Here is a 12,291-nt window from a genome sequence, read left to right on the forward strand (position 1 = left end):
CGCCCCCGGGGAGGGCGGGGCGGCGCGCGCGGGGCTGAGATCACCGCGCGGCCTTAAAGGGGCCGCGCCTCGAACCGCCCCTCGCCGCCCCGCCCAGCGATGGGGTCAGCCAAGGTTCTCCAGCGGCTCGCTAGCAAAACAAACAGCCTCCCCCGCCTCCATCCCACCCCCCAACCCTGCCCACCGCAGCGTGTCTGGGGGGGTAGGACCCACAGGTTTGGGGCGCCAGGCTCCGCTCCAGACATCTGTGTCTGGTGTTTCACTTCTCTTTACCCTCATTAGCTCCACGTAGGCCTGTTTGGAAGATAAAACAAGATGCTGGCATGGCTATCCGTGGACGGAAGGGTGCATGTACAACTGAAACGAATGCAAACCGAAGCGCTGAGCGCAGTCGCGCCCCAGTGAAACTGCAAAGCCGAGAGAGAGAGAGAGAGAGAGAGAGAGAGAGAGAGAGAGAGAGAGAGAGAGAGAGAGTGAGAGAGAGAGACTCTTCCTTCCCGCACCGCCCTGCGGCCCCACCTCGCTCTCGGCAGCCCAACTTGCAAAGTTTTGCAGACATCATCAAGCCGCCTAACCCATTGCTGTTTCTGGCGTCGCTGTTGCTCAAGATCCCCAAATTTATTTATAGCCCAGCCCAGACTCCTCCCCTGAGCTGTTAGCGCAACACCTAACAGGCATCAACAGGCACCTCAGAGTCAGCATGCCCACAGCAGAACCCATCTCTCCTCCGTGGAGGAAAGGAGCCACATGCCAACCTGACAAGCTCAGAGACCTAAAGTAACCACAAAGGATGGTGAGAAAATTAAATATTTAACTACAAATAGGTTATAGTGGGTAGTCATGTCCTAGGCCGATATTTTCCCTGACAAAGATCAACTTAGATCTTTACTGACCCATTTGCCTTTTTTTTTTTTTTTTTTTTTTTGCCTTTAAGATAACATATCTGTGAGGTGTCTGGGTAACTTGTAACTTCCCTTTTTCTGGAGCCCCTGGGGCACATCCAAATGCGGTGAGAGCCAGGACAGATGCCTCAAATTCCTTCTTTATCATTAAGGTGACCAGACCTCCAGATTTGGGCGGGACAGTCCCAATTTTTTACAATTTGTCCTGCTTCCCGAGCCGTTTTAAAAAAGTCCCGATTGAAAGACAAATGGAGACCTTAATTATCATGTTAATTGTTCCTGTACCCACTTAAGTATGTGTCCATCATTTTACTTTTTATCCAATCCCAGGGGTTTCCCACCGCTTTGCTTTCTCCTGCCTCCTTAATTCCTCACCAATGAATTTCATGTAACCCACCTATGTCCCTCCTTTTATATATATGTATATATTTTATTGATTTGTTACAGAGAGGAAGGGAGAGGGATAGAGAGCTAGAAACATCGATGAGAATGAAACATCGATCAGCTGCCTCCTGCACATTCCCTACTGGGGATGTGCCTGCAACCAAGGTACATGCCCTTGACCGGAATCGAACCTGGGACCTTTGAGTCCGCAGACCGACGCTCTATCCACTAAGCCAAACTGGTTAGGGCTATGTCCCTCCTTTGATGGCAATGTATAAATACAAATGTAACCCGCCATTGTTTGGAGCATTATCTCAATTCACTGAGGTTCTGCTTCCCGGCATATGTCAATAGTTCGGCTCAAATAAGCTCACAAAATTCTTTACAGGTTTCAATGTTGGTTTGTTTTTTCATTAACACCTCCCAAAGGCCTGCTCCCTCACAGATTCCCTACAACCGGCATCCCATTCCCATCCTTCCAGGGCCCGGGCCAAAACCCCTGGAGTCATCTTTAAATCCCTCCCCCCACTCCCTTCTATTCGCTCTACGTGCAAAACATATCTAGCCTCTGACCCCTTCCACCCCATCTCCACGGTACCAACCCGAAGGAAGGCTGGGAAGGTTGGGAACAGATAGTCCTGTTCACCCACAACCTCAATGCCATTCACTTTCTGCCCAGGATGATTGCAAGTCTCTTGCTAGAGACCGATGTTTGTGTCCCCCCGAAAATGTGAGTGCTGAAATCCTAACCCACAAGGTGATGGCACCGGGAGGTGGGGCCTTTGGGAGGGGTTAGGTCAGAAGGTGGAGACTACAGGAATGGGATTAGAGTCTTCACAAAAGTGACCTCTAGCCTTCTTTCTGCCATGTAAGGTGTCCAGACATGTAGAGAAATTTTTAAAATATATTTTGATTGATTTCAGAGAGGAAGGGATAGAGGGAGAGAGAAACATCAATGATAAGAGAGAATCATTGATCGGCTGCCTCCTGCACGCCCCCACTCCCCCACCCCCCCAATGGGGATGGAGCCCACAACCCAGGCATGTGCCCTGACTAGGAATCAATTGTGACCTCCCACCCACCGGCAGAGAATTTTTATGAGCTTATTTGAGCCAAAACTGATAACAATTGCCAGGAAGCGAGATCTCAAACACTTTGAAGAGTGACAGTTTTGCTGTTTCTTTCGCACATTTGAAATCAAGAGGGGAACATGAGGAGGATTACATGGAGGTGGGAGAAAGCAAAGCAGGGCTTGGACTTCCAGAGAGTTAGGAGTATGTGTTCTGTTGAGAGAGTGATTAGGCTTATTTCAAAGGTGTGTTAACCAAGATGCCCAAAACAACAGACCGTTTCTAACTCTCTATCCCTCTCCCGTCCTCTCTGTAAAAAATCAATAAAATATACTTTTTAAAAATAAAGAAGTTATATGCCTGCATCCTGACCACCCAGTTAGGAATTTATGATCAAATCACCTTGTGAGGTCACTTTTCCTAGAAAGCCTCCTTCATTCGCAGAGGATACCAGTCAGCAGTCTGCAACCCAGAAGAGCAATCTCAACAGAACCCGACCGCGCTGACCTCAGACTTCCAACTTGAGAACACGGAGAAGTGAATGCCTGCTGTCCGTAAGCCACGCCGTCTGGAGTACTTCGCCACAGCAACCCAACTAACCAGGATCACTGCAATGTCCTCCCAGCCTGTTTCTTTTCTTTCTTTCCTCTTTTTAAAAAAATATATTTTATTGATTTTTTACAGAGAGGAAGGAAGAGGGACAGAGTTAGAAACATCAATGAGAGAGAACCATCGATCAGCTGCCTCCTGCACACCTCCCACTGGGAATGTGCCCGCAACCAAGGCACATGCCCTTGACCGGAATCGAACCCGGGACCCCTCAGTCCGCAGGCCGATGCTCCATCCACTGAGCCAAACCGATTAGGGCCCAGCCTGTTCCTCTTTCTCCAGCCTTGTCTCCTGTCTGGTCTATGCCAATGTAGGAGCCGGAGGGATTCTTTTACCTAAGTCAGAACATGGCACTTCTTTGCTCAAAACCTTCTCTTGGTTCCCATTTCACTCTGAATAAAAGCCCAAATCCTCACCCATCTCTACAAAGCCTAGCTTGATCTGACATTTTACCGACCCAAGCACGCCTGACCTCATTTATCCCCTTCTTTCCCTCCACACTGACCCCTTGCTGTTCCTCAGACAAACCGGGCACCCTCAGCCTCCACTCCTTTGCACTGGCTGTTCCCTCTGCTGGGATTGCTGTTCCCTCAGATACCCAAATGGTGCCTCCCTCAGACGTTCACCCCTCCTCAGGCCTGCCCTGACCGCCACAGTGAATTGCCAAGCCCCTCAGCTGCTCTACCCCCAACCACGACATATCACTTAGTTTCTGTCATAACATATAGTTTGCCTCTTTTTTCATTTGTCTTCAGCTGGTCAAACGTAAACTCTATGAGGACTAAGATTTTGTTTCCCGATATAATCCCAGTACAAGAGCTGACTGACAGAGAGAACATGCTCAACGAGTCTGTGTGGCATGCATGCCCAAGGATCCTCTAGAAAGAGTCCAACAGAGAAAATCCCGCCCAGCCTGCGTGGCTCAGGGGTTGAGCGCCCACCTATGAACCAGGAGGTCACGGTTCGATTCCCAGTCAGGGCACGGGCCTGGTTGCCGGCCTGATCCCCAGCGTGGGGCGTGCAGGAGGCAGCTGATCAATGCTTCTCTCATCATTGATGTTTCTACCTCTCTCTCCCTCTCTGAAATCAATTAGAAAGAGGGAGGGAAGGAGGGAGGGAGGGAAAGAGGGAGGGAGGGAAGATCTTTCCCAGACCCAGCAGACCCAGGTGAGAAGTTGCTCAGGGCTACCCCAACACCAAGGAGGCTTATCTTACAGTCATTTGCTTGATAATCACTAGTTTATGACTTCCAGCTCTCCTGTCTCCCACGTAAACACCTCCAGGGCAGAGTCCTTGTCTCAGGTATGTGGCAGCGTCTGCTTAGCTCACCGACCAGCTAATTCTGACATCACTGCCCCCTCCTGAGCGCTCAGGCCAAACAGCACCCACATTCAGGCTCTGAGCCCTGCTCATGAGAGCACTCTTGGGTCTCAACTTACAGAGACCCGGGGCAGAGGCAGATGGTGAGTATTTTTAGGCTTGTAGCGCTGGGATGGGCTCAGAGACAGAAAGTCACCTGGCCCCGTGACACGGCAGGTCAGCAGGTGGCCCTGGGACTGTTGGTTGGCTGCTCCCAGCCGTTCCGTGTCCTCTCCTCCAGGCTTTCCCAAGTGAAATGAACACCCGCCCCTCTCCCCACGCCCTCCCCCGTGCAGCTGCACATCCATCCGGGCTCCATGTCGCTGCTCACTTTGGTCCCTCCCCGCTCCCAGCCTGACAGGCCCTGGTTCAGGCCCCCTTCCTTCGGGGCAATTAAAACAATCCCCAGCCCACCACTCACCTGGGCGCCCGCCCACTGGCTGCTGATGCCTCTTTCACTCCGGCAAGCAGCTGTTCTTCCCTGAAAGACAAATCAGGTATGGTTTGGTCCCTCTGGATCCCGCTCAGTCTCGTTAATCCTCACCGAGGATATTTTCCCATTGATCTTTAGAGAGCGGGGAAGGAGGGGGAGAGACAGAAACGCCGATGTGAGAGAGACACGTCGATGGGTTGCCCTGCATGGACCCTGGCCAGGCTGTCTCCCGCTGTTTCAGTTAGTTTCTCCCAAATAAAAAATTTAAAAAAAGGGGGGAAATAATCTGAAACTCATCAAAGAATAGTTAAGTCAACGATGGCAGATCCACACAATGGCATACTGTGTAGATGTTAAAATAGCCTCTTTACACATTTCAAATAACATGGGGAAGTGATTAAGAATAACAGTGAGTAAAAAAAAAAGCAGTAATAAATTTGCAATGACAGCCTGTTCTGAAGTCTGTTTAAAAAAAAAAAAAAAGCTTAGAAGAAAAATTGGAAAGAAATGTAACAAAATGTTAACAGTGGGTTCTTGTGACAGGGTTATGAATATTGATTATCTTATCTCTGCCCCCTTGGTTTCTTTCTATTATATACATATATATATTTTTTAATTGATTTCAGAGCGGAAGGGAGAGGGAGAGAGATAGAAACATCAATGATGAGAGAGAAGCATTGATCAGCTGCCTCCTGCACGCCCCCCACTGGGGATCAGGCCTGCAAACTGAGCATGTGCCCTTGACTAGAATTGAACCTGAGACCATTCAGTCCACAGGCTGATGCTCTACCCACTGAGCCAAACCATCCAGGGCAGTCCCCTTTGTTTCTTTGTATTTTCCAAAATCTGTTTGCAAAAGTATTCAATATTTTCAAAATAAGATTTAAAAATCTCCTTTACAAAATAGAAAAAAAATAATTTTCTTTAAAACTTATTTTAAATGATTTTTGTTGTTGTTAATCTTCATGGGAGAGTATCTTTCAATTGAGTTTTAGAGAGAGTGAAAAGGAGAGAGGGAGAGGGAGAGAGAGAGAAAAAGAAAGATGGGTGTGAGACACATCAATTGGTTGTCTCCCAAATGCGCACTGACCGGGGCCAGGGATGGAACCAACAACCCAGGTAAGTGGCCTCGACTGGGAATTGAACCTGAGACCCTTCGGTGTGAGGGTCTAACCACTGACACTCTAACCACTGAGCAACACTGGCCAGAGCAAGAAATGATTTGTTATTCCCTTCTGGTTTCCTCTTGTGTCTCACAATCCATCTCAGAGTACCCGACTCCACACCATACTGAGGACATCTCAAGGGTACAGGCCAAGCTGAATTCTCTTGGCTTCCAAAATCCACCCCTAGCACCTGGCAGGGAGTGCAGAGGAAGGAGCAGAGGCCTCCGCCGTGCCCGCTGCTGCGTGGCTGGGAGCCCAGAGCTCCCCAGATCCATTTCCCTGCAGCCTCGTGCCTCGCCCTGTCCCCCGGTGCTGAGGGAGCCCTGGCCCAGGGCAGCGTGTGGAGTGGCGAGCAGAGCCAGGCCAGCTCCCTTGCCTCCTGGCAGACACGCTGGCATGTGGCTTTGCCTCTCTGAGCCTCGGGCCCCCAGCCATCTGCATACAAACGTTGGTGCAGCTCTCAGCACACCGCTGGCTCTCACCTGCTCTTTACGGACCCAGCTAACTTCTTACTGAATTAGACCCTTTTGGTTTCAATGGACAAAAACTCGATTTAAAAAATATATATATATATATATATATATATATATATATATATATATATATATATAAAATTGATTTTTTATCAGAGAGGAAGGGAGAGGGATAGAAAGTTAGAAACATCCATCAGCTGCCTCCTGCACCCTCCCCAGTGGGGATGTGCCTACATCCAAGGCACATGCCCTTGACCGGAATTGAACCTGGGACCCTTGAGTCCGCAGGCGGGCGCTCTATCGACTGAGCCAAACCAGTTAGGGCGACAAAAACTCGATTTAAACTGCATTGAGCAAAATAATTGAAGGACTCTTCATTAGGAAGTGCTTGGCACAGCTGGATTTGAGGTCTCACATGTGGTCATTGGGACACTCTTACTCTTAGTGTGTGTGTGTGTGTGTGTGTGTCTGTGAGTGTGTGTGTATGTGTGAGTGTGTGTGTATATGTGTGTATGTGTGTGAGTGTGTGTGTATGTGTATATGTGTGTATGTGTGTGAGTGTGAGTGTGTGTGTGTGAGTGTGTGGTTTAAAACTCATAGAAAATGTCTGGAGGATGGGCCCTCAAACAGGGCAAGCAAAAGGGACTTGGTCCTGATCATCTTTGCAGGCCCAGAACCTGATACACAGAGGCTGGCCTTAGTGTCCCTTCGTCTCTACCATTTATTGAGCACCTGCTACGTGCACTAACCTCTTTATTACGTCAACAAGCAGCGGCGACCGTCATTCGGCAGACGAGGAAACTGAGGCACAGAGAGGCCTTATTGCTTGGCTAAAGTCACACCCGGAGCAGCCTCGCACCCTCCGGTGCGCCCTCCAGGGCACCCTCCTGGGTGTTTGTCAAATGAACCAGGCCCCACTCCGGGCCCCACAGGAGCTGGGAAAGCCGGGCGGCAAGAGGAAATGGCCTGCCTTCACGCAGTCCCTCAGGGTGGTGTCACTCAGGCCCAGGGCCCCAGCAAGCAGAGCACGGCCATTCCCAGCGAGGGGGGGGGGGGGGGGGGGGGCGGGGCGGGGGGCGCGTGAGAACAGGGACGTGGCTGGCGATGGCGCCCGGGTGGCTGTGGAAGAGCCGGAGTTGGAGACAGAGGGAGGAGCGTCCTCTTCCCGCCTGTCAGTCACACACACACACACACACACACACACACGCACACGTACCTCCGACCCAGGTGAGATCAGTTGCACTTCCACCTTACCTCGCCGGAACCAACCAGCAAATGAAACCGGGCCAGAGACAAGGATGTACTGCCAGTTTCCTTGGAGTCATTAGAAGAATGTCTCGGATTCTTTTACTTTATTTTTTTAATGAATTTTATTTATTTATTGTATTTTTGAATATATATATATATATATATATATATATATATATATATTTTATTGATTTTGAGAGGGAGAGATAGAAACATCAATGATGAGAGAGAATCATTGATCGGCTGCCTCCTGCAAGCCCACCCACTGGGGATCAAACCTGCAAGCTGGCCATGTGCCCTTGACCGGATTCGAACCTGGGATCTTTCAGTCCGCAGGCTGACGCTCTATCCACGGGTCCAAACCGGCTAGGGCAATTTTATTTTTAATGAATTTTAGAGATAAAGGAAAGGAGAAGGAGGGAAAGTAACAATGTGAGAGAAACATCAAGGGACTGAGCCCACACCTGGGCTTGTGCCCTGACGGGGAATCGAACCGGCATCCTTTTGGTGCACAGGCTGACGCCAACCAACGGAGCGACAGCGGCCAGTTTGCAGCAACCACCCTGAAGCACGGGCACCCGAAAGGCAGGTCCGCTCAGGTGGGGGCACTGGGAGCTGGGGCGGCAGGGCCAGGCCTCCCAGAGAGTCTTTCATGAGGGGGAGGGGGGGCAGAGGAAGCCAGAGGCGGAGTCCCAGGTGGAGCTTCAGGGGTTTGGGGAGTGAACCGGGGTGGGAAGACTTCAAAAGGCCCCGCCTTCATCACAGCGCTTTGAAGAGGCTGCGATGAGAGGCCTGTGGAGGCTAATTACCGGAGCTTCTCCCAGGGCCTGCAGGGGCCCAGGTACTGGCTGTGGGGACCTGTGTGTGTGTGGGGGGTTTCCTGGAGGGGGGGCACTTAAAGGGACAGCGCCCAGGGCTGGGCCCTCCGCTCCCCTCCCCCAGCTGCTGGCTGACCGCTCTCCACCCATCAGCCTCTCCTGCATGGGCCGGCCGCCTCCAGAAACCAGGCCCTGGAGGTGCCGCGTCCTGAGCCTCCCGGCAGCGGGCTGTGGCCTCACCCGGGACACGGGAGGACAGAGAGGCTGGCCGTGCCGCAGGGTTAGGGCGAGAAAAGAGGTGGCAGGGAGCCGGCCGGAGGAAGGGGAGGAGGGGGAGGTGGCGCGGTGTCACCATGGCAACGTTTATGCTGCACACCGGACCTCTCTCCCTCAGCCACCCACGTGTGGGCAGGGATCCGGGCCCCGAGAGTGTGGCTGGAGAGCGGAGGGCGTCTGGGGGTCGGCAGTGCGAGCTGGAACTCGGGAGAGATGGATGTGTTCCTGGGCCGCCCGTCTGGCAGGGTCCGGGAAAGAGGTGTGATGTGGGGGCTATTCCCACCTCTGTTTCCGGAAGAGAGCAGGATGGGGGCGGGGGGAGATATTGGAGCAGAAGGCCCTGGCCTCAGGGGTCCGCCTGGCCAAGGCCCATGGCAGGCCACGCACCAACCCGCAGCCAGAAATGGGAGGCCGCCGCCTCAGAGGGAGCGGCCCTGACGGGTGACGCCTGCTTTTCCAGGTGATGAGACGCACAGGGGAAGTGACTGAACCAGGTTCCTGGGAGCTTAGCCCCACTTTTGTCCTGGGCCAAGTTCTCCCTGCCTCCCACGCCTCCGCCTCCCAACCCTCTGCTGTCCACACACGATACCCGCCCTGAGGGCTCTGCAGCCTCCTCTGTCAGGCGGGCCCACCCCACGGAGTGTCCCAGCCCGGGCCTCCTCTCCCTGTCCATTGGTTCCCTCTGCCTCCCTGCTTTAAAAAAATTTTTTTTAAATTGATTTCAGAGAGGAAGAGGGAGGGAGAGATAGAATCATGAATGACAAGCGGCTGCCTCCTGCACACCACACACTGGGGATCGAGCCTGCAACCAGGGCATGTGCCCTGACCTGGAATCACACTGTGACCTCCTGGAACATAGGTCAATGCTCAACCACTGAGCCACACCAGCTGGGCTGTTTTAATTGATTTTAGAGAGAGGGGGAGAGGAAGAGAGAGAAAAACTGGAATTAAACCCGCAACTGGGCATTGAACTGGCGACCTTTCAGGGCATAGGATGATGCTCAACCAACTTAGCCACACTGGCCAGGGCTCAGAGACCTTTGAAACACATTCCTGATGACTCCTGACACATTCCCTCCCTCCAGGATTCTGGTTTGGGACGAGCCGTTTGCTAGTCTGACTAGGCTGGGAGCCCCTGGCAGCCAAGATCACACCACATGTTTGAAATATGGAGGTACTGCCCAGCCGGTGTGGCTCAGTGGTTGAGTGTCGACCTATGAACCAGGAGGTCAGTTTGATTCCCGGTCAGGGCACATGCCCGGGTTGCAGTCTTAATCCCGTGTGGGGTGTGCAGGAGGCAGCCGATCAATGGTTCTCTCTCATCATTGATGTTTCTATCTCTCTGCCTCTCCCTTCCTCTCTGAAATCAATAGAAATATATTTATATAAAATAAATAGGTAGTTCCAAAAGGTGAAGGGGTAAAGAAATTGGCAGTTACAAAACAGCCCGGGATGTGAGGTATAGCATAGGGAATTAGTCCCTAACACTGTAGTAACCATACGTGTCAGGTGCTGCTAGACTTACCACGTGATCGCTTTGTAGGCGATGCAAAGGTCTAGTCACTGTCACGCACCTGAAGCTGATATAATAGTGAATGTCAACGGTAACTGAAAAAAAAATTAAAAATAGGTAGCCCTGGCCAGGTGGCTCAGCCGGTTGGAGTGTTGTCCCATACACCAAACGGTTGGTTTTGGGAGGGAGCATCCAATTGATGTTTCTCTCTCCCTATTTTTATTTATTTATTTATTTTTTAAAAATATATTTTATTGATTCTTTACAGAGAGGAAGAGAGAGGGATAGAGAGTTAGAAACATCGATGAGAGAGAATCATGGATCAGCTGCCTCCTGCACGCCCCCCACTGGGGATTGACATCACAGCCCAGGCATGTGCCCTGACCGGGAATAGAACCGTGACCTCCTGATTCATAGGCTGATGCTCAACCCCTGAGCCACACCAGCTGGGCCCTTCCTCTCGTGTTACCACGACTGGGCATTTCATGGGCTGTGGAGCCAGGCAGGCTTCTCTGGGCCTCAGTGTTCTCATCTGTAAAATGGGCATCGTCATACACCTGCCTGCGGAGTGGATGAGCACAGGGCTGGGACCAGGGCGAGGCACCTGAGCTCTCAGTGACCTCAGCCACAACTTTCTAAAGCAGGTATGACCACCCCCTCCGCACAGAGGAGAGACCCGAGACCCAGACAACGCCCAAGGTCACCGAGGGGCCGAGCTGGCCTTCGGTCTCCGGCCCGTGCTCCTCAGTTCTCACCACTGTCCTCCGCTCCCCCTCTGCCAGGCGCGGGCGCCCACATAGCCAGCCGACGTCTGCTGCATGAAGTGAAAATGACTCACTCCGTGGCATGTTTGGGCAGAATTCCCTGGCGATTTCCTGGCGTTATTATTAAAATAAATTGACGGCATGGCTGACACATCCTGGTCACCCCTCTGGCCTCAGCTGAAATGCCACTTCCTCTGGGCTGTCAGCTGCCACCCACCCGTGGGCCTCACTCCCGTGGGCTTCAGCTCCCAGAGGGAGGAGCACAGGAAGCAGAAGCCAGAACGGGGGGGATGGTGGGTGGGAGCACAGTGGGGCGCAAAGATGCAGCGATTCTAACTCTTCTTATTGCTTCGTTTTCATACACGGCATCTCCAACAAATAACATTAAGCCAAAAAGGGGGGCACGGACTCGTCATTAAAATCAATGAAAACCCCACGGAGAACAGGGTGATTTTAAGTCCCTCTGGCCCTGCACGCTGTGGCACAGCCTCGGAGGATCCCGTCCAAGGTCAAAGTCCTCCAGGGAGCACTTCCGATCCTGCTTCCCGGCAAAGTCCTCCTCCGTTTGGCTCAAGTCAACTCATAAAAATTCTCTGCAGGCTTGGATGTTTCTTCACCATTTCCCTGGCGTTGCTGGCAGGGTTTGGAAGGAGCTGCGCAGGCCCACCCTGCGGAACCAGACCCGGTGCCGGTACCGGCGTGGCCCATTGGGCCCCAGGGGCTCTCGCTTCACATCCGGTGAACTTGGAAAGGACTTCAACTAAAGGGACACTCTCCCTTCTCATTGGGAGGGACCTTTCCAGGCACCTCACCATGAAGGGACACCTGCCCTTGCCTTCCACCTACAAGGGACATCCAGGCTCCTCTAGGGTGAGAAGCTGGTGGCCAGAGGCAGGCAAACAGCTATCCCAACACAAGAGCACCCCACGAGACCCGTCACCTTGTCCCTCCCGAAATCCAATCCCTGCCTGGCTTCCTCCCACCTTCGAGTCATCTTCCTTCACGCCTTCCCCATTCCAAACATATAAAACAAACTGCAAAACTGGGATTCTTCGGAGCAAGATTTGAGATCTTGCTTTCTTGGCAATGTTGTCAGTTTAGCCCAAATAAACTCTTATTTTTTCATAAAAAGAAGTTCTTTTGCCCTAACTGGTTTGGCTCAGTGGATAGAGTGTTGGCCTGTGGACTGAAAGGTCCCAGGTTCGATTCCGGTCAAGGGCATGTGCCTTGGTTGCGGACACATCCCCAGTGGGAGGTGTGCAGGAGGCAGCTGATC

This window comes from Pipistrellus hanaki, assembly GCF_964339955.1.
Source record: "Pipistrellus hanaki genome assembly, chromosome: 3".
NCBI lineage: Eukaryota > Metazoa > Chordata > Mammalia > Chiroptera > Vespertilionidae > Pipistrellus > Pipistrellus hanaki.